At 36.7% G+C, this 22,381-nt stretch overlaps 1 long non-coding RNA gene across 1 annotated transcript; it reads right to left on the bottom strand.

Annotated features, from left to right (window-relative positions):
- Positions 1 to 6,076: 6,076 nt before the first annotated feature.
- LOC118685683 (uncharacterized) lies at positions 6,077 to 19,820 on the bottom strand. Its single transcript, XR_004980014.2, has 3 exons — positions 17,032 to 19,820; positions 13,216 to 13,324; positions 6,077 to 6,222 (listed from the first exon to the last, which is right to left on the bottom strand). It is a non-coding gene; the product is annotated as an uncharacterized LOC118685683 (long non-coding RNA).
- Between the last annotated feature and the right edge of the window lie 2,561 nt (positions 19,821 to 22,381).

Raw genomic sequence — 22,381 nt, 5'->3', positions numbered from 1 at the left:
CCATTCAACTTCTGAGTCCCAGGGTTCAAACATACCTAAAACTATTTTAATCTAAACAAACTGAAACATTGCAAAATATATGATTTTCAGTAAAATTAAAAAAAAAAGGGAAATATATGGAGAGGAAAAAGTTTCAATTATCTAACTCCATCATCACCAGCTCATCAGCTTCTGTCTTATCGCTGGTCTTGGTCATGGATTTCTCTGTTCCTGTATTTCAAGACTCAATTCCCAATAAAAATCACTACTATTATTGCTAATTTTGACATCACTGCTCCTCTCTCTGTTTTCTTTTTTCTTCAGTTCCAAGGAGATGGAGCAAAAGAATGCCTCACTGCTTTGCCTCTTAGGGACAGGTTCTAGGCAGACAAAAGTTAATCAAATATCATTTTTAATTTGCAACAGCTTCCTGTAATGGATAGTATCTATTAATGCACCTGGTATCTATTAAAAAATATTCCATTTTTATATGAGCTTTTGGGGACACAATCTTTCCCTTTACATAAAACTCACAAATATATTTTTAATTTATCATATTATTATGTACCCATAAAAATAATACAAAGAACTGAAATAAAATCCTTCAGAACCCCATAGTCTGAAATACCTGATGTACCTTGTGGCAAGGAAGACATTCATATTACAATGATTTCCATGAATATTCATAAAAATAAATGCAATAATTTTAAAATATGGTCTGCAGGCTTGACCTTCCTTTTAGTAAGGCAGTGACCATACTTCAATATCATTTAATTACTCCATTTTAAAACCTTTCTAAAAAGTATATTGTCTGCTTTGAGTAATGGTGTACAGGAGCAATCCACCTCAGCAGTTAAACATTTTAAGTGAAACAATCAATTTGAATGACAATCTGTTATTCATCCATAAAATGTATTAACTAATGAAAAATAGACATTTCTCCACAATATTACAGTCACACATTTCAGTGAGAGACTTAAAACAACTGGGACTTCACAACCTTTTGATACAATTAGATATGTCTATGGCTAAATCAGCAGTAAAGTGTTTGAAGTCTATCAGGGTTGAGTGAAATAGCTACATAACTAGAAGCTATGAATAAAATGAAAGAAGACAAAGACTTAATCACTAGTCAATTCCTTTGTGGGTAGAGGGAAAGAGCCTGGTTATTTGACAGCTTTTATTTATCCAAAGGTCAGAATTAAGAAATATACAATTTACAGAAGCATTCTTTCAATAGATCAGGGAACCTATTCCTTCATATATTTATGTCACAAAGCAGCATTCATAAAACATGGGCCATGATAATGAAAATAGAAAAGAAAAATATTTTGTGTAAAGGCAGATTCAGAGTCAATTTCCTGTTCCAGGAAACAATTTTACCATATTTGATTTAGAACTGGATAAACAAATTCCATCCCCACTACAACAGAGAGTGCTATAGCATGGCTGTTTTGAAAGTTACTACAGCACTACTTTAAGAAGGTTCTGATCAAAATAAAAATATCAAGATTTCATATCATTTTATGTAATAAAAATCTTTCAGCCTCATGATGTTTTAAAACTGCTTTTTAAGACACTTTATGGTTTTGCTTGTTATTCTGACAGAGAGAGAAAGAAAGAAAGAAAGAAAGAAAGAAAGAAAGAAAGAAAGAAAGAAAGAAAGAAAGAAAGAAAGAAAGAAAGAAAGAAAGAAAGAGAAAGAAATAGCATGAACCTGTATGAAATAGCTTGTCAACATACCTGTAAAAGCTTTTATGCATCCAACAGCTTTAGTAGCAATGCACTGATGGGCCATTATTCATCATAGGAAAAAAGCACCTGCAAAGACTGCTTCTCCTTTAGGCAAGGGAGCAGCAGCCAAGCAACAGGATGAGGCATGTGCTGCAGACTGGAAAATAATTTTTTCCCCGGTTCAGGCAGTGTGTAGCTCAGTGTGAGAGCCAAAGACTGGGAACTGACTTGAAAATCAACCACCTTGTGAAAGAACAAGAACTTGGACTTTGAAACAGCTAAGAGTGAGATGTTTAATTCACTTCTTTTTATTAAAAAAAGAGCTCTTGGCCTGGTCATCTGCATTCTGGTGACCGAGGACCTGAAGTATTGTTGCCATCACTGCTGAACAGTTCAACTCTGTGCAGCCGAGTACTCACAGCTAATGTTGAGTGTGCTTCCTGGGTAGTGATGGCTTTGAGTATATAATGGTAATGGTTAATAACAAGAACAAAAGAAATGTGTTGTTAATTACTACCAGACTAGAAAAGCTTTATTTTACCATTACAGTCATTAATTATAAAGTTTTTTAAACATACCCATTACAGTGAAATCTGATTCCTACCTCTTAATTTCTTTTTAGTGTACATGTATGTATGTGTACACACACTTGTACACACAACCATATACAACAAATGGTTTCATCCCTAAAACTAAGATGCATTGATAGGGAAATGAAGGAAAGCTGGTCCATGGTAATGAAGGAAAGTTCCTACATGAAAACAAATAAACGAGCTCTAAGAAACACTCTAGTTTGGTGTATATGAAAGAAAAATTTTTGTTATTCTCATGGTTATCTTTGATTTCAATAACATTTGGATCAGTCATGAAATCAGTTGTGCAACTCTCCTTCAGAACAAGAGTGTCATAATTTCAAAGTATTTCGAAATGAGTTTCTTCTAAGAAGCCAGGAATTTGTTAATATTTGAAGGGTATCGTGCATATGAACCATATCTGTCCATGAATTGTTATTGACAGACTTCAGCTACTGCAAACCTGTGCATGTTCACTGATTTCAGAGCAGCTATGCCTGTTTACCATGGTTATGAATAGGGCCTAAGGATTATAGGACTACACCTGGGCCAAGAATTTTGTAAGGAACAAAGATAGGCCTGTAACATAAATGGTTCGACAGAATTAAAATGCTTAACTTTTGCACTGCACTTTCTAATGTATTTTGTCTGTTTTATTATTATAATTTCTAACTGATCATACCTAAACAGTTCTTCCTGATTCTCCTAATACTATCCTGAAACAATTTATGCTGAAGACCTTCAGATCAGAAATGGGTTTATTTTTGCAAGCAAAGAATTTAGCAAAGTCACAAAATATAAAAATAATATCTAAGGTAAAAATTATAGCAGACTTAAGACATTCCCTTATTTAGTTTTTAATCAACATCAATTTTTTTTTATTAATTCTATATGTTCAACACCTTATATTTTTCTATAGTTAAACACTTCCAGCACTTCATAAAAAGATAAGATATATTTTCTACTTCTCTCATATCCAGGGAATCAATTGTTCTATCAAATATAGATACCAAGTTATCTTGGTATTATCTATCTTCTAAAAGATAGTTTTGATTTTTCATTAATTTCTATTTCTAGAATTAACACTTCCTAATTTATTCCAAAGGTTTCTACACTCTGGAGTTTAAAATATAGGTTCCTCTTTCTCAGGGTTATGTTTTTCTTTCTATTAATTAAAGTACAATGTTTATTATTTTACAGGTCTACTTATACTCCAAATTTGATAAATCAGTTACTTATCAATTTAAAAGTGTGCCAGTTTTTCATTATTCTGCAGTGACAATAAATGTCTTGATAAGAGCACATTAAATTCTGAGTTCTGTTTCCTCCTGAGATGTGGTAATTTCCATTTCTATTCTGACACTGCCATTAGCCATCCTGTCTCTGCCCCTGGATACACTTTAGTCTTACTGAAAGTGATGCCAAGTTTTAATAACTTTGATTATTTGCAACTTGAATGATTTTAATCTCCTTCCAAAATTCTTTTGGTCTCAGGCTTGTGTCTTACCTTTTTAGATCCATGTCTTATAGAAATTAAACTCTAAGCAAAGACCAATATCTCTAAAGAGTAACTCACCCCTGCTAAGATAACCAGTGATATGCCTCTTGGAGGAACCTTCCTTTGTCTGTAAATTATTGGGAAAACCTGGCTGCTGCTTAATTTAACTGTTAGTTGACATAAATTTATCCATAAGGATTGACAGTTGAATAAACAGGTGAAAACATGGAGAATAACTGTTTACTTATAAATTCCCAGTTCTTCTTACTATAGTTGTAGTCCCAGGTATCACAGACCCCACCCAGTTACCACTGGATTTAGTGACAAATTCTTTTAGTGAACTTTACTAGGTAGCAAATTGGGATGGAAAATAGGCATAAATTTCCCAGTGTTTCAAGTAGATTGCTACACATTCAAGGATCAAAATAGCAGAAAAAATCTATTCAGAGTGGGATATTATTCATCACTTGAAGTAACAATTCCCTGCTGAATTTCACATGGCTCTACATAGGTACTTAGAAGATTGAATCATACATTTTGAACAAAGAATATTAATTTCTCTTTTGTAATTCATATTTTATAGGATAGTTTAGTTGCTGACAGAAAAAAGTGTTTGGGGAGTAGTATAGGAACAGTAAAAGGATTTAAAATTATTAGCCATATGAATTGCATTTCTAGTGTAGCCATCACTAAAACCTGGCATTGAGAGTGGCACTAGGAAAATTTTACTTTTCACAGAAAATAATGATTGCAATGCACAATTATAGAAGTATTTGACCAGAGGTTGAGATTGCTTATGCTATGGTTTGATTTGGTATTTGAATCTGAATCAGAAGGGTTCAGACTTGAGGAAAAGAATAAATAGTATGGAAATTGTTACATCTTTCCATCTAATATTTTGACCCAACATTGCAGAAGGAGGGAAATGTGATATCTTGTTCTGGTCAGCATATTGTGATTCTGTGAAAGAAGACTAATTTCTCAAAAAACAACCACCACTGTAGACCAAAAATTTGTTATTATGGGATCATTGTTATCTACTGGATAGATACCTTATGGCTTCATTTGTATACATTCCACTTGGAGCAGTACTCAAGGAAAACAGTGATCACAATTTAAGCAGTTTGCCATACCATCTTTTCAGCTGCTAGATTAACACTTGCATAAGCCTCAGTTTTCAGCACAACTCTTGTAGCACAATTACAGTAGAGAGGTTGGGAATGAGAAGATCAGTGGAGGATGGCACAAAACAGGTCAGCAGGACTAAACCAACCCATTGCTATATTCCTTCTCATCTGCCCAGCTCTAAAGTGTGAAGCTCAAACAGATTTCCAGCTGGTGGAGAACAAAGCTTCCCTTCAAGTGTTACATCTGTTAGATCCATGTCATATGACTGTTAGAGGAGCAATACATTCATCCCACCCAGCCCTAAGGAAAAATGAGTGACACTGGAATAAAGAAATGCAAACACAGCATTTGTTTCTACCGCTGTTATTTTTCAGCCCTTTTACATGTATAGATAGGATTTGCCTCATTAACTAATGGTCTTTGTTTTCTCCTTATTATTTTCAACTCTTTCTTGAAAATTAAATTGATAGATTTCCTCAAAGGTTTGCACAAAATATTTAATGGAACATCTGGATCTAAGGTAACTACTGTTTGAAAACAACAATTAAATATATTAACAGGCAGTGGCAAAAGTATTAAATTAACTAGAGGTTAATGTGTACCTGCCACTTCATGCACCATAAATATTCTTCTGTGCATGCTTTAATTGAAAAATTTATGAGAATTTAGGCTATGAAAATTGAAAAGCACAGTTAGATAAAAACTGCAGTTGGATAAATAGCTCAGTAGGAGCTCATCCTACAGTTAATGCTAAAAAGTGAACATGAGGCATCAAAATATTGAATATAGCAAATAGATATTAAATTCCATTTTATTTTATTCTCGGCACTTATCTACCAGCCACCAAAGAAGTTATCTTGCTTGTGCTGATGTAAAACTATTCTGTAACAGTCATGACTATACAAACTGTAAGTGTAATCAAACTAAATAAAGAAAAGCAATCAAAAAGAAAACATGAGCAAAACCCCATAAAATTAGGATTGTGTGTCATAAAAAACACATGGCATATATGCAAGCAGTCACTACAACAAGCAGCCTATATCTAAGTCTATGCACCTTTAGTTTATAACTACCCAAAAGGCAGTACAAGTAATAATATTCTTTAAAAATTCTTAAGTAAACATATCACCTGAACAAAAGACCATCAGGATGAAATCAATTTTTTTTGGCTTCAGGAGAGTCAGATCTTTATTTAAGAGCAAATAAATTCAATCTATTTTTATTAATAATAGTTTTCACACATTTCACACATACTGAACCAGACAGACTCATTGTTTTTCTTGACTTCACATGCCTAGTGACAGGAAAAACCTAGAGGAAACAAAGGAAAAAATAATCCTAGCTCAGATTATTACTATGTTTAAAGACTAGAAAGCATTCATAGTTTTCTGACAAGTCTGTGCTAAATAGGAGAGAATCTTTTGTCCCATGGAGTGTTTTTCAGTTATTTATTTATTGCAGAAAATATTGGTCCTGGTATGATTTATTCAGATACCATGGAGATAAATAAATTTCGATTTCTATATAGTGTTCATAGTAGCTCTGCTGGAATCAGGCACTTTCCATGTTGTAACACCAGCATTGCAAACACCAGTCTTCAATGATAAACAAAAGGAATATTTTTTCAAATATCCATGTACATACACATATATACATATATATGTATTTATAAGTATACTGGTAGGCATAATGTAAAGGACGCATGCATATAGACACACACTCAACTTCCTTGGCACATACTGCTAGCCAAAAATTACTTTTGCAAGCAAATTCTGGTAAATCCATGTTATGCAACTAATTGAGGTAATCAAGATACTCAACATCATAAAATTGTGCCTATTGCTTCCAGAAATGATTTTCTGATTTCATTAGCTTTTAGAATTAGTACTTATCTTTGACTTTAAATAGACTACAAGCTCTGTACTGTGCATATAAATGTTCAGTCTGTCTGTTTAATCATTCAGTTTCAGTATTTTGCATGATGCCATATGTTCCTGTGACTAAACAATCTGCAGTTTCTATTCTGCTGGCTTTTATTTTTGAGATCTCTGGGATTTAAAATTTCTCTACCAGCAGTGCCATTCCCTCTATACTCTGATCTGCCTCTTAGCTTTACAATCAACAATCCAATACAATCATATTCCCTAAAAGAGAACACGGATGGTGTCATTTCTTCACATGATGATGTTAATTACTGTCACCCCATCACACTCATATTTTCATAACAGAAACTGTAGGGACACATCAAATTAACTTCTTCCTCATCTGTATGCCTATTCCAAAGCCAAGAAGCTTTATTTCTAAATTACCTCATCTTTGTATAAATATATTTAAAGTATTTCAAAGAGAATGATTGAAATTTAGAATGCCCTTCTTGTCCTCATAAAATTTACATATATTTATCTCCTTCCTGGATTTTATTTTTATCAAAATTATATGACGTGTTGCATTGACCCTGGGTAGATTCCAGGTGTCCACCAAAGTGGACACTCCCCTCCTTAGCTGGATGGGGGAGAGAATAATATAAGAGAAGTCTGATGATTCAAGACAAGGACAGGAAGAGACCTCCCACCAGCTACCAAGGACAGGAAGAGACCACTCACCATGGACAACACAGACTCAGCTTGGGGAAATTAGTTTAGGTTATTGCTAATCCACTCAGAGTAGGGTAATGAAAAATAAAAACCAAATCTTAAAAAAACCTTCCCCTACTCCCTTCTTCCCAGGCTCAACCTCACTCCTGAGTCCTATTTTGCCAGCAGCTCAGCAGTACAGGGAATGGGGGCTCTGGTCAATTCATCACACATTGTCTCTGTTGCTCTTTCATCTGCAGGGGGAGGACTCCTCACACTCTTCCCCTGCCACAGGAGACAGCCCTGCATAAAATTCCCCACCATGAGTCCTTCCACAATCTACAGTTCTTCATTAGGTGCTCTAGCATGGGTCCCTCCCATGGACTGAATTCCTTCAGGAAAAGAGTGCGCCAGCATGTGACCCTCATTGGGTCCAAACTTCTCACCAGCAGGACCTGCTCTCTCCACAGGACCACAGGTTCTGCCAGCAAGTTGCTCCAGTATGGGCTTCACGTGGGGTCAAAATGTCCTTCAGGGATCCATGCTCTGGTGTGGAATCCTCCAGGGGCTGTAGAGAGATTGCTCCACCATGGACCTCCATGGGCTGCAGGGGCACATCTGCCCCACCATGGTCTTTACCACAGCCTGCAAGGGAATCTCTTCTCCTGCACCTGAAACACTTCCCGCTCATCCTTCACTGACCTTGGGGTCTGCAGAGCTGTTTTCTCTTGTATTCTCACTTGTCTCTTTGCCTGCAGCTGCCCAACTGGGATTTGTTCCTCCTTCTTGACTATCTTATTCCAGAAGTGCACCACCATCACTGATGGACTTAATATTGGCCAGCAGTGGGTCTGTCTTGGAGACAGCATTGGCTCAGTGACACAAAGGGGAAGCTCCTAGCAGCTTCTTACAGCAGCCACACCTATAGCCCCCCTCACCACCTGAACCCTGCCACGTAAACCCAATACGTGTGATCACTTTAAGGAATTATAGTCACTCAACTGTAAACAGATTACAATCAAGTATTATGTCAGAAATATGTGTGCCTTCACTTCAAAAATCATAGAAAACACTAACAAGAAATATGTACAACAGCAACAAAGATGGCAATTTTTCTTCATACTATGCCTGAAATGGGAAATAAATGAAAGAAACTGGACACCACTGTCTTACTGCTGTTAAAGGCTTCATTACTAATTCAAGGCATCCATAGGTTAATGACAGATTAGAGAAGCTTTCAACTACTCCAGTCTTGATTCAAGCAGGAAATCAACCTGGCTACCAGAAATAGAGAGAGGCAGGGGAAGAGATGTGTAAATAAGCAGCCAGCCTTGCACCATTTTAGTTAGCATGTCAGGAGCAAAACAAACTGTACCTGAACCATGTTTTGTGCTATAATGCACAAAAGTAATAATGCCTCTCTTAAGGCAGAGACTGCTGCCAGTTGTGACTCCACAGCAACTAGTAGGTACCTACACTTCTTGAAAGAAAAGGCATCTTAGTGATGAATTTGTTTGTCAGGGTGATAAGCTTATCTTCAGGAGCATTCCACAGCGAAGTGGGGTAACAGCACACCAGAGTGGGTCCTGAAATTGGAAAGCCCCAGGAGAGTGCAGAGACCTCCCAGGAGCTGGTAGCTCACACAATAGATGATGGGTGGTGGCAGAGGCAGCTTCCTCCTGAGAGGTATGAGGGCACATGTCTGTGAGCCTGACACACTCTCTACAGGGGTGTGCTGCTTGCTGTGTGTTGGTATCAGGGATGTCACTGAGAGAACACCAAGCCTTGTGCAGTTCATTATTCCCTGCTACTGTTGCTCCTTGTGGGCACCAGTGACAGACAGGAGCAGCCTGAAAAGGGCCAAGAAGGATTAGAGAGTCCTTGGACAGGCAGTAAGGATCTCTGGAAGACAGGTTTGTTTTGGTTTTTTTTTTTTTTTTTTTTCATAAATTCTACAGGTCAAAGGGAAGGAGTTTGAAAGAGATTAGTCAAAAGCAGCATGGCCAACAGGATTAGGGAGGTGATTCTGCTCCTCTACCCTGCTCTTGTGAGTATAGACCTGGAGTGAGTCTGGAGGTGGGCCACAAAGATGATTAGAGGGCTGGAGCCCCTTTAGAGAGTGACAAGGTTGTTCAGCCTGGAAAAGACTGGGCTCCAGGAAAACCTTATTGCAGCCTTCCAGTACCTAAAGGATAACTACAGGAAAGATGAAGAGGGGACTTTTCATGAGGGCACGTGGTGACAAGACAAGGGGGAATGGTTTAAAACTGAGAGTTGGTTTAGATTAGATATTAGGGAAAAATTATTTACTCAGAGCATGTTGAGACACTGGCATAGGTTGCCCAGAGAAGCTGTAACTGTCCTACCCCAGAAGTATTTAAGGCCAGTTTGGATGGGGCTTTGAGTAACCTGGTCTTGTGGAAGGTGTCCCTGTCCATGGCAGAGAGTTTGGAACTTTCAGGTCACTTCTAACTCAAGCTATTCTATGATTTTATTATTCTATGATTATTGAAAATACTTCCAAAAATATTTCTTCCCTCATAGGTGGTGTTTTTATGATTTATAGTTTTATGCAGATAAAATTAGAGGCAGGTTTATGGGCCCAAAAAGGAAACAATTTCTTCATGTTCAAAAGTAGTTTACCCACCAAGGGCAAAATTTACACATTTTCTTTATGATGGAAATCAAGAACACATTATACTGGCAGTTTCTAAGGCTCATTAGACCAACTAATCTGATGCTTTTCTAAATTAACACTGATTATTTTCTTAATATCTTTTTCTAACTTTTTAACAAACTATTTTGGTTTTCATTGTTCTATGAAATCAGCTCCTGCTTTCATGTCAGTGCTTAATTCAGCAACGTTTTCTGAAGTGTATCTTTAGTCCCTGTGTCAGATTTAACAGCTTCACTTAGTGTTTTAGTTAACTTCCATGCTCAGCTACTTTGCCATTTATAGTTTCATCTGCTTCCATCTGCTCTGAACAAAGTTGCAGTAAATCTGGCCTCTTGCCTTTTCTGTCAATTTTTAAGTGAAAAAAAAGTCTAGAGGGCAGGAGCCCCAGATTTGGAAGGCTTAGTGGAAATCCTTATTCCCTCACAGACCCGTGTTATGCTGAATAAAACACAAACAGCCCATTAAGGGCTTAGGATCCTTAAGCTTTATTATATCTGGGGAGGATCTGAGGAAAGGAAGAAAAGAACTTGTAAAAGAAATTCTGTGAGAACAGAAAATTATTTTTTATCCATGATTACAGAATTATTCACTAATTTTAGGTATCTTAACCTTTCTCCAGTTGGCTTCAGTTACAGTAACAGGTGTTCCTCTCTTTGATTCATCACATACTAAAACTTTTGAACTGACAGGTGCAACTAGCTTTTGAAAAATTCAATTGAATTTTTCTGAAAATTGAAATTTTAAAAAAAGAAGAAAATATTTATTATTGATTCCTCTGAGAACATTTACAAAACACTCTTGTTTTGAGCTGACTTAGGGAGTTATGAAAGAAGGTGAGAGCTCATTTAATTTAAATATGTATTTAATCAAGAATGGGAATCACTAAGATCTCAGGATGAAAGAGAGAAAGAATAGAGGGAAATATTTGCCTTTGAGTGTGAAACTATTTTTAATTGAATGTTTGTATTAGTTCTCCTTCCTTCCTATACTGCACTGAAGGGGCATGATGAAGCAGCTGTGTGGTGCTTTGCTGTCTAACCACAGCAACATTAGGAAAAACAAAAAACAGCCACAGACTGAACAGATCTATTCTACGGAGTAAATACCAGAAAACAGGCAATTAAAAAGTCACCTATGCTGTCTTCTTGATGCGATATAGTTTGGGAGCAGGACACATAGAACAATAAAGTATTTGTCTTACTGATCATTAAGTGGCACAAGGTTAGGCAGCATGAATACTAACTTTGAAATAATACTTTCATTTAGTTGCAAGCTCCTAAATTTCCCCTCATCCAGTAGAGATCTCTTGCAAGCCAGAATTGGTTTTATATTAGAAAACTGGATGAGTCATTACAGTGATAACATGAGAAGCTGAACTATGCCTGGAAAGCATTAGACAGCCTCTTTAAGGAGGCTGTTGAAACAGTTAACAAACAACATTACAGTTTACCAGTATAAAACTCATAAAACATTGTCTAATAGAGAAACAGCTTCCACTGGGGAAAGCTGGCAAGAGGAACTGTATATGAGATGCTGTGATTCAAGTGAGCACCAGAAAATTCTATTCTCCTCCTGTTTCCAAAATTCCTTTGTGCATGGCACATGGAAAACTTAAACAGCACATGGTTCCACATCCAAACCTTCTATTTTTGTCTCAAAATCACATATATAAGCTAGACATACTTCATGTTGGGCTATGTCAGTCCTAGTGATGCACCTTTGCTTTTCCTTTAAATAATCCTAAGGAGAGCTTCTGTTCACCCTGATAGATCCCCAAGGGTGGACAATAAAAGCATTACATTTGTGGAGTGCAAACCACATTCACTTCACACTATACACATAATTATTCACTGAGCAGCTTTATTTTTCCACTTATTAATTAATACCTTCCTTACACAGAAAACAGAGATAATTATACATAAGCTTTCCTGAAATAAGATCCCACTTAATAGTAAGAAAAAGTAACATGAAATTACTAAGGGTGCAAGAGAGAAGAGAATGAAAAACAGTACAAAAACCTCAATGAGCAAAAAGCACAGATAAAAAATATCACATGGAAATTACTTTCTGAAAAAAATATGCGTGGGCATTGATATATGGAAAAATAGGCTTATGTATTGGGTTTGCATGGGTTTGGTAGCAGGGGGACCTAATGGGTGACATCTGTAAAAAGCTGCCAAAAGCTTCCTCCATGTGCAGCAGAGCCAATGCCAGCCAGCTCCAGGACAGATATGCTGCTGGCCAAGGCTGGGCCAGTTAGAAATGGTGTTAACACCTCTGTAATAACATGCTTTAGAAGGAAAAAAGGCATTGCACAGATTTACTTACAGCCAAAGAAGTGTGGAGTGAAAATATGTCAGAGGAACAGCTGTTCAGACACCAAGGTCAGTGCAGAAGGAGGGGCAGGAGGTGCTCCAGGTGCCAGAGCTGAGATTCCCCTGCAGCCCCTGGTGCAGCCCATGGTGAGGCAGCTGTGCCCCTGCAGCCCATGGAGGGCGATGGGGATGCAGAGATCCACCTGCAGCCCTTGGAGGAGCCCCACACTGGAGCAGGTGGATGCCTGAGAGGAGGCTGTGACTCCATGGGAGGCCTGTGCTGGAGCAGGCTCCTGGCAGGGACCTGTGGATCCATGGAGAGAGGAGCCCATGCTGGAGCAGTTTCGCTGGCAGGACCTGTTACCCTGTGGGGAGCTCACACTGGAGCAGGCTGTGCTTGCAGGGCTGCACCCCATGAAGAGTGACCCAGACTGGAGCAGTGTGTGGAGAACTGTTGCCCATGGGGTAGACTCATGTTGTTGAGTCTCTTTTTCCCCTGACAGTATTCAGTGAGTAATTTCTGTCAACACAGAAAACTTTTGTTGTGTTTCCTCTGCCTACTTGTGGAGAGAAGTGATAGAGCAGCTTTGGTGGGTGCCTGGCATCCAACCAGAGTCTACCCACTGCTACTACTTAAAACCTCAAATACTAAATTCCTTATACACAGTACTGGAGAAACTTAAAACAAATAGGAGATAGCATTACAGACCACTAGAAAAAAACCCAACATATTACATACCTGAATCCTGCAGGAAAGACGTTTGAACTATTAGGCTTGGAATAGGTGGAGAAAGAATATTCCTCCCCATCCCTTTTGGAAGTGGAATAGGCCTTTCTCTCTTATGCATCTGAAAGATGGGATTTGAGAGAATAAAACTGTTCATAACTGTGATTAAAAGCTCTTCTTATATGCTGTGCTATAATGAAATAAAGCAAAGTGTGCAACTGAAACAGCATGTAACTCATAGCACATTTCTTACACAGAGGCAAAAGAATGAAGGTTATATAGCATTCCTTTTAACAGAAGAATGGAAGAATTTGAATGCTACAAACATTATTAAATACTGCTGACTGCTCTAATTTTTGAGGGGTCTTTCATACAGCAAGCTACAGAACACACCAAACCATCTTTTTGTCCCTTGCTTGTCCCATCTGGATCCTAGAGAAATCATTCAAAGATGCAGAAAGGAAAATACATCTGATCTGGCCAAGAAATTGAGTGCTCTGAACAAGGGCACATTGTGCTTCTCAAAACTTAGAATTTTAATATTTCTAAAACTAGTGTACAGAAAAAATTCTGTGAAGTTTCAGCCTCCAGATATGTCTTCAGCCACACTGAATCAATCTCTGCTAGCACCACTTTAATAAATCCTGACTAAGCAATGTTCTGTGGCTTTGTTTCACAGCTGAAGACCCTGGTGCTTTGCTCACCTCATCTGTGTGAGGTTTCAACTGAGTACAGCACCCTGCAAACAAAACATTTGGATAAATCTTTGAGGAGACTAATTTTTTATTATGATTTTCTTTATAGACCTGTCATTTAGGATTTTTTCATAATCTTTCTCACAGATTGCAAAAGATAAGTAGAAGAAATCGGCTAAATGTTTATTCATAGAACTAGAGTGGGATTATTTTTATCTCAGTCGGCACATCATAAGCTCAGAAGAAAAGTATCTACTTTTAAATTGAATAGCACTGAGGAAACAAATTTCAGAGAGCATAAAGATACCAAAGAGCAAAGATTTTTTTAAAGGTTGTTTTTTTTCTTTTTAAAAAAAGAGTAACCTGTGGGACAGAAAAAATAAAAAAATCACGAAATCAAACTTTATAAATAGTAGTTATATTGAGTCAATTTTTATAAGAAAAGGCATCGATTTTTAGTAAAAAGAAATAAAATTGAGGAAAAGAGTGGTGGCAAGTAAGGGCCAATCTCTGCATATAGTAAGAGGTAAATTGGTGTACCTGTGGTAAGTACAACCTTAGAAGGAAACAAACACGTGCCATCTTCAATTAGGAAAACATTTTACATGTTTGCACATAGTGGTGGCTACCCAGAAAAGAGTGTGACATTATACTACAAGTGTTTTGTTTTGACATCTAGCTGTAGCACTGGCTCCAGGCAACTATTAGCCTTTAAATGACCCAAGATTGACAGGTGTTTTCAGTCAGTGTTTATTCATTATTTTAAATTTGATAAATTTATATGTATAATTTGTTTCTTGCTGTTGAATATCCAACAGATCATATTTAAGTCATAATTTTTAGCTGTAGCCATCCACAGAAATTAAATTCAAAGGAAAATGAACATGGTGAGAAGTAATTATCACTTAGAGCGATTTGAACATGCGTGGATATTTTTCTCATTTTATTTGTTTGATTTTCTGCTGGCATCACTAAATAAAATTTAGCCACGGCAAAAGACAAAGCTCATGATCCAAAAATAAATTTCACAAGCTTTGACATGCTTTTCAAAGTGAAATGTACACACCTGATGAAAAATATTCATACTGACAAGTGAATAGTTGACACTGAGGAAAATACATCCAGGTATCTTAAAGGATCATCATGAAGAAATGCACAAATTTGTTGTGACAGAAAAGAATGTTTCAAAATTGAACACTGAACAAATGGAAGAAGATTTAGTCTCCATTTTAGCTATGTGTAGATATAGCTAGTTGAAAAACTTGCCCAATATTTGCTGCCATGGGAGATGGCACAGTTTTAGCCAGTTGTGTTAGATACTTTCAGTCAAAATGAAAAAGAAAATAAGGGAAAAGCAAAAAAATAAGACAAATTTAATGAAAGAGTTTTACAGATAAAGCACAACAAAATCTCAGAGGAGGCAAGGTGGAAGATAATGTTTAAAAAGAAGAAAATTATTCAATGTCATGTGGCAGAAAAGGAAGAAGTTCAGAGAAATAGAACAGTGGAACTGAAAAGGTGATATCAATGAGTAAGATACCAGGAGTGCATGAACAAGGTAAGTGGTTATGGGACAAAGTTTATTCTGTGAGATCAGAAGAAATGATCATGATTCTGGAAAGAAATTATATACTCTTTCTTGAGATGTTAGAAATTATAAGAAACCTGAAAAAATGGTCAGAAAACAGCACTGATGTAGTTTCAGGCTTTAAGTGATCAATCACCTGGACTTGGCATCCTAGATTTGCTGAAATTTCTTAAAAAGTGTTTTTCAGAAAAAGTTACATTGATATATTCAGGAAGGAGATCTATAGTGGGGGATACTATTGCACTAGAAGTAAAATGTCAGAGAAAAATGTACTCAAATACCTTAAAAATTAAAGCAGAGAAGTGGGAAATATGTGCTAGATAATGATCTAAACTCCAAGGGTGCACTGAAGCTACTCATTATTGTCTACAAGCTAAAGTAGTCTGTGCTTTTACAGACAGAGACAAGGTTAGTGCTGCTGGAAGAAAAAAGAAAGTAATGACAGTGAGTGGCAATAATGAATGAAGGAGTAGAAGAGACAGAGTTTGACACCATAAATATTATTTTGCAACAACATTGGCTGTTAAAAACACTATTAGAAGGGAGAAGTAAATGCAACATGTTTTTTTCACAGACATGTCACTACAGTTATGACCTTCAAACTGTGTTGTTTGCCATTTGGCACAATTTCTCTAAAAATAAATTGAAGGATTTGCTATTGTTTAATTCAATATTTCCTCAATTTAGCAGCCCTTGTCTCCAAAGTAATATTATTTTCTCATAATATGCACACAAGCACACATATAAAAGCAAACACACATACAGATGGCATGTAATTCTGTGATGTTCTTTGTATCATAACAGCCATTGTCAAAACTCTTCTTAACACAGGGTATTATAATTGCTTGATTATCCTGTTAAACTTTTGAAGATTTTTGACACTGTTTCATGAGTGTTCCAAGCCATTAACAATTTTTGTTTTCAGCACAAAAGGATCTTAATTCTACTTCCATGCTATTCATTCATCTGTACTGCTTGTAATATTTGTTAATTCTTTTTTGTATGACTAAAAATCAGAATGTATGACTAAAAAAAGATGAACAAGAGATAAATATATTGAAACAAGTATTCTGAGATAAATGTATAACCTGAGTCAATCAAAAACATTTCTTCAGAGATTATAGTATTGAAACACAATGTATTGATTTCAACAGAAATGGAATTAGGGAAACTTACGTTGTAGAGTTGCAAAAAGAATTTCTGAACAAAAACAGATTAGGAGGGTTAAAATAGCAAGTATCCTACTGCTGAGGATTCAGTAGTAGTCTGATGAAGTACAGGGGAACAAAACAGCTAAATCCATTTTTGACTTAATGTAGACAAGGAATATGAATTTGAACCTTTTCTATCCAAAATTATTATTCCAGGAATTGGATTTTTTTGTTATGATTAGGTTCGTCGCACAGAAATAAAAGCATTAAAATTAATTCAAGAAGGAAAAAACATATTTCATGCTAGGGCATACAAAATGTTTTGCACCATCTGTCAGATCCCACAGCTTGTTTACTACAGTTTTGTGGTTGTTGTTCTCTGAAATCTACCTACCTTATTGGCTTTTTTTCCGTGTCTGAAATGAAAGGTTTGTGGTCCATCTCCTACTTGTATTTTCGTGTTTACATTTGCTCTTTCCTGTACAAAGCAAAACAGTCTGTGAAACCTTTTTTATTAGAAATTCAAATAAAATTAAACTCTGCTACCACATACCAAGCAAGGATGTTGGTAAGGACTCTAGGTCATCATCCTGAGGTTCAAATTTCAAAAGCTGTAATTCTTAGGAAACTCCTGTTGGTCTTGTTATTTTCTTGGTTTCTCAGATGCTTATTTGCATGGATAAACATACAACCAGATGCTCAGCCCGTATCAAAAGATGAAGAGACATCCATGCCTCCAAAATAATGTACATTTAATATTATTTAGGATGTCCATTTTTTTTTTTCACTTCACCAGAAGAACTAGGAGTTAGAATTAAAGTAATCTCCAATATGTCTTGGACATACTTTTAGAGATATTCATTGTGAGGCAGAAAATAGACTCAGGGATTGTGGTTCACATAGGCTACACCTACACCTGCAGGCTGTGCAGCCTGCCAAAAGTGACTTGAAGTGATTTCAGGTTTTGCACAGGATTTGAAATCATGAATGTCCAAAGATGTAAAGCACATCATAATTTTTATGACACTAAAATCACTGGAATTTCTAGTCGTGACAGTATGTTAATACTTCTAAAAATCTCGAATTGTGTTTCCTTTTCTTCTTTTTTTAAGGATGGTCTTTAAATATGTAGGTATATGTTGTGGCATAAACATATCATCAAAAAGCGTCTATAAATATATAACAATGATATGAGAAATGCCTCTCATGCTCTTTCTATTTAGTCTGCAGAAGAAAAGCTTTAAGATGTGAATCTTGCTTTATGGAGGGGAACAGCTGCAGTGAAAGTTTTCCCTACAGATTGTACCACTTAACTAAAGAAATCACAGTAAAACAAAAAGATGGAGTTAGTTATGCTGCATGGAAATAACATAATAATAAAAAATCACAACACATACGCAGACATGCATATTAAGTATGGGGGACTCTCCATCTCTTTCTTTCTGTGGAATAATAGAATGGAAAAAACAATATTGGAGGAAATTTGTGTGATCTTTATTCCTTTTTGAGAATTTTTTTTGATTCAGCATAGCTCCAAAAACATTGGGAAAATGGATAAATCTGGAAATAGGTGATATTTAAGGTCCAGCCTATACCATTCTGTGATTGGGCAAACTTAAATATTCCAGTATGTCATACCAACATGTCAGCTACATTTTTCCAGTGACTAACTGTATACATGAGGTACATGTAACTTTTCAAAGTACTGTGAACACCTCTAGGTGTGATATGCTTGTGCTTAAACTGGGAATCATCAAATTTTGGTTATATTCCTATGCCACTAGCTGCCTGCCAGACCTAGGAGAACTCTATTAACCTTTAATTGACTCTGTCACACGGTTTGAGAAATCAGGACAATATATTTGGCTCTCTTTATAATGCACTTTGACATCAGTAAGAGAAAAAAAGCTGGGCAGGTGCAAGACTGTTCTGTGTCACAGAACTGTCATAAATGCAAACAGCTCCAGGGACACACAATGGAAGATACATGACTGCTCTGTTTACTTCAGCTGAGCATTTTTCAAAACATTTGCCAATTTCTAATTATGTACTCATATGGTATTTGACTGAGAGGAAACTCATAGGGTTGTTCAGTCAAACTGTTCTGCCCCAAGTCAGGATCAGCTGACATTTTAGCTTACAGCTTTCTGTCTTTTTTTTTCCCGGTAGACACAGAGAATTTATTACCTTTCAATATTTTGGCAGAATGATCAAAAAAGGAGCCAGCACCAAACAAGTTTTAGTTAATGATATTTTGTAATTATTAAAATTATTTTCTTGCTGAAAAAAAAAGGTCATTTTTCCTCGGTGTCTTGCATCAACTCTTTCATGTCCTGTGAAATTTAGCAAGATGCTTAATTTACATAAATAATGAACTAGTCCTGATATAGGTAAAATTATCTTTCCCATAGCTTAGAATTATTTTCAAACTTAATATTTTTTCTGTTAATAATAGGCAATATTACCATGAACTCATACAGTAAATGTAAAATAATTTCTTTAAATAATCCTTGTCTCTTCCTTTTTTTTTCTATTTATATATATGTATATATTGGTTTGTTCAATGTATATATATGAATATATTGGTTTGTTATGGGAAACAAAGCATTATATCTTGGCATATTTTTTCAAGTACTTACGTGCATTATAGTCTGGTGTGATTCCTTTTGAGTACCTAGATTTTAGACTGTCCTTTGTACAAAAAACCAGCAGTATTTTCATGCATAGAATAGCAACAGGTATTTATTTAAGATTATTTAAGTATTTGTAAACTCAGTGATTAATCATGCATCATATATTAAAAAGATTAATTTGTCCTTAGCTTTCGTAATCTGATTTACTATTTATTCCACATCATCTTCATCATCCTGATGCTGAATAGTTTTCCTGGAGAAAGGGGTGAAAATAAGAGTGAACAGTCACTTTATTACATGCTCTGAATTTTTAAATTACTTATAGTAATACAACAAGTGATACAACAAAATATTAAATTATGATGTCTAGGAACTGAAACTGAAACTTTATTAATCAGTTCTCTGCAGTCTGCTGTTCCTAGAGAACATTAAATGAAAGCCTGTTAAGAACACTAGCACGGGTGAAAGATCTGTTGCTGATTAAAGTAACATCTATGAAATTCATAATCAGTTTCAAATACATGTACATAAAAATCTACAGCTATGTCAGTACTTGTGTTCTTTTAAGTGGACCAGTACAAATATCAAACTGTTGGAACAGATTTTACAAAGACAATAAAAAGTAATTTGTTTCTCTTGCAAAAACTAAAGCACTTACTAAACAGCCCACACCATGACACTATCTCAAAGTATTACATAAAAATTAAATAATTTTGCTGCACACAAATGTTGGTAAATATTAATAAATTTTCATCACATGAAGGGAATCTGAAGCAAATTTTTAAATGTGATTCATCTGCAGAATTCAGAAATGAGATCAATGATCTCAGAGGATTCCCCTCTCTGTTAGGTCATCCTCACACTATAAATATTTCTGTTTCATATGCAGAAAAATCATGTAACAATTAACATTCCAAACAAGTATTACATCTAACCAAAGTAAAGACAAGTTACAGGAAAGATTATTCTGTTCTTATAACTATGTATAATGCAAATTATGTGAAAGTGCAATGCAAAAAAAAAACCAACAAAACCAAAACCAAAAAGAAAAACAAACCCAAAACTTAAGTAGACTGTATTATTTTTTCCACTTTAATTAGGAAAAAAAACCTCGTAATTCCATGACTGGCTACCACAGATAATGTTTTTTTCCTAAGCATTTTCAGGGGTTGTCCTGATGTCTTCTCTTAATGTTGACTACTTAATGCATACTTTGCATGTACTAGCAAAAGATTGAATGACCTAATCAGAATTATTTCACTAGATTTCTTTCCACGGAGTTGGAAAATGTAGAATTTGGGCAAATTGTTATTACTATGAGCAGACTGTTAACTGGGTAAGTATTGTTTACATAAACAGAAATTTTACAACTGCCTGTTCAACGAGCTGAAAAGAAGCACTAAGCTATTGAAGAAAAGTTATGTGCTGACATCAGTAACTGCAGGAACTTGCTTTTGAAAGTTTCCCTCATAATACATAACCTGAAAGACTCTTGAAGATCTAGGGATTGATCCTGCTGAAATCTTCTGTTACACCTCTAGCTGTGCAAAAGCATTGAACACATAAAAGAGTGCCACTAGCAATTTTTTTTCTTCTTTCATCTCATTACTGGTTAATTGTTCATACTCAGGAAGTATGCCAAGCATTTTACTCTGTAATTTAGTTAGTATCTCCAACAAATATTCTAGACTTTGCTTGCACACTGAGATTTCCTGTAAGCACCTGTTCTTTACCCTTCAGGTCAAGCATTCACCAATGGGAGACATGTCCTAAGACTGTTATGAATGATACAACCATCTCCCAAATTCAAAGAAAACCAAGCAATCCAGGCTAGTCATTTAGAAACTTTTTGATCCAAGAAGTCACTGGTCTCTCCAGTCCAGTTGCAGTACAGTCTCCCACGCCTGTTGCTGGCATCCAGACCCCTTCCCACAGGCACTCTTTTTAACACTTTTCTGCATCCCATAATATGTCCTATGCTCCAGCATTGATTCTCTGTGATGGGTGTCACATGTGGACTCATCACAATGAATCAATGCTGGAGCACCTGGGCTGAGTGAGGTGACTGCCTAGGTATATAGAACACTTTATGGGATGCAGGGGAAGAGCATTTGCAGATTGCTCAAGACTCATAAGGGGATGTTTAGGGAAGAACCAAAATCGTTAAAGGGAATCCAGATGATCTGTGTAGGAGCAAGACTGGGAAAACATAAGGATATGGAGATAAAAAGGCTAGTGCATGTAAAAAGCTTGCTGCTCAAAATAATTTGTCTGGCCATGCCATGCATTTACTCAGCACAATTTTTAGCTATTTTTTTCTGTGGGAAAGACTTCTTCTTCTGTGTATCTGTCTGTGGGACAGGGTCTGAATACCAGCAATAGGTGTGGGACCACAGGTCAGAGGGTGCATTGTCCTAGGTGCCAGCAACTGGGCTGGAGAGACCAAACTGAGTGAAACCCAAGCACCAGTCCTGGCGTGGGACTTGAGTCAGGGGCCCATGTGTCCACAGTGCAGCACCTGGAGTTGCCCTCGGTGCGGGAATGTGTGTGATCACCAGCAAAATTTCAGTCAGACCAGCCAGCGAGCAGGTGACTCCAGGGATCTGGAGGGAAGATATATCTCCATGAGTGAGACTCCAGGAGAAAATGGGACTTTCCCAGACTTTGGAAAAGCAGAGGAGTGCCAGCAGTTTCTAGAGAGACTATAGGATCTGGAGGCTCTAGGGGCAAGACCTGCTGGTGTATGTGTCTGTAAGGGTGAGAATCTGGGGAACTTGGCTGCAGGGTACCAGGGGAGTACCATCCAGCTCTGGGTGTTGGGGTGTGATCATGTGTGCATTGAGAGAGATGGTCTGCACCAGCAGCCAGAGAGGGGCTGTAGTGTCAGGGGCTTGTATGCCCAGGTGCTAGAAACCAGGGAGACTGGGATCCAGGCACAGCTACTGGAAAAACTGAGTGTCAGAGCCCAGCTTCTGAGGAAGGTCCATGTTACACATATGTAGATACATATTTCTATTCATGTGCATAAATATATTTTCACTAGCAAACCTCCACCCTCCTCAGCTAGACATGGGGGCAGTATAAGGCTGTTCTGCTGTCTGTGTTTGTGGG

Source organism: Molothrus ater, chromosome 3, assembly GCF_012460135.2.
Source record: "Molothrus ater isolate BHLD 08-10-18 breed brown headed cowbird chromosome 3, BPBGC_Mater_1.1, whole genome shotgun sequence".
Taxonomy (NCBI): domain Eukaryota; kingdom Metazoa; phylum Chordata; class Aves; order Passeriformes; family Icteridae; genus Molothrus; species Molothrus ater.
Note: the sequence above shows the minus strand (reverse complement) of the source record. Positions and strands in the feature narration are given on the sequence as shown.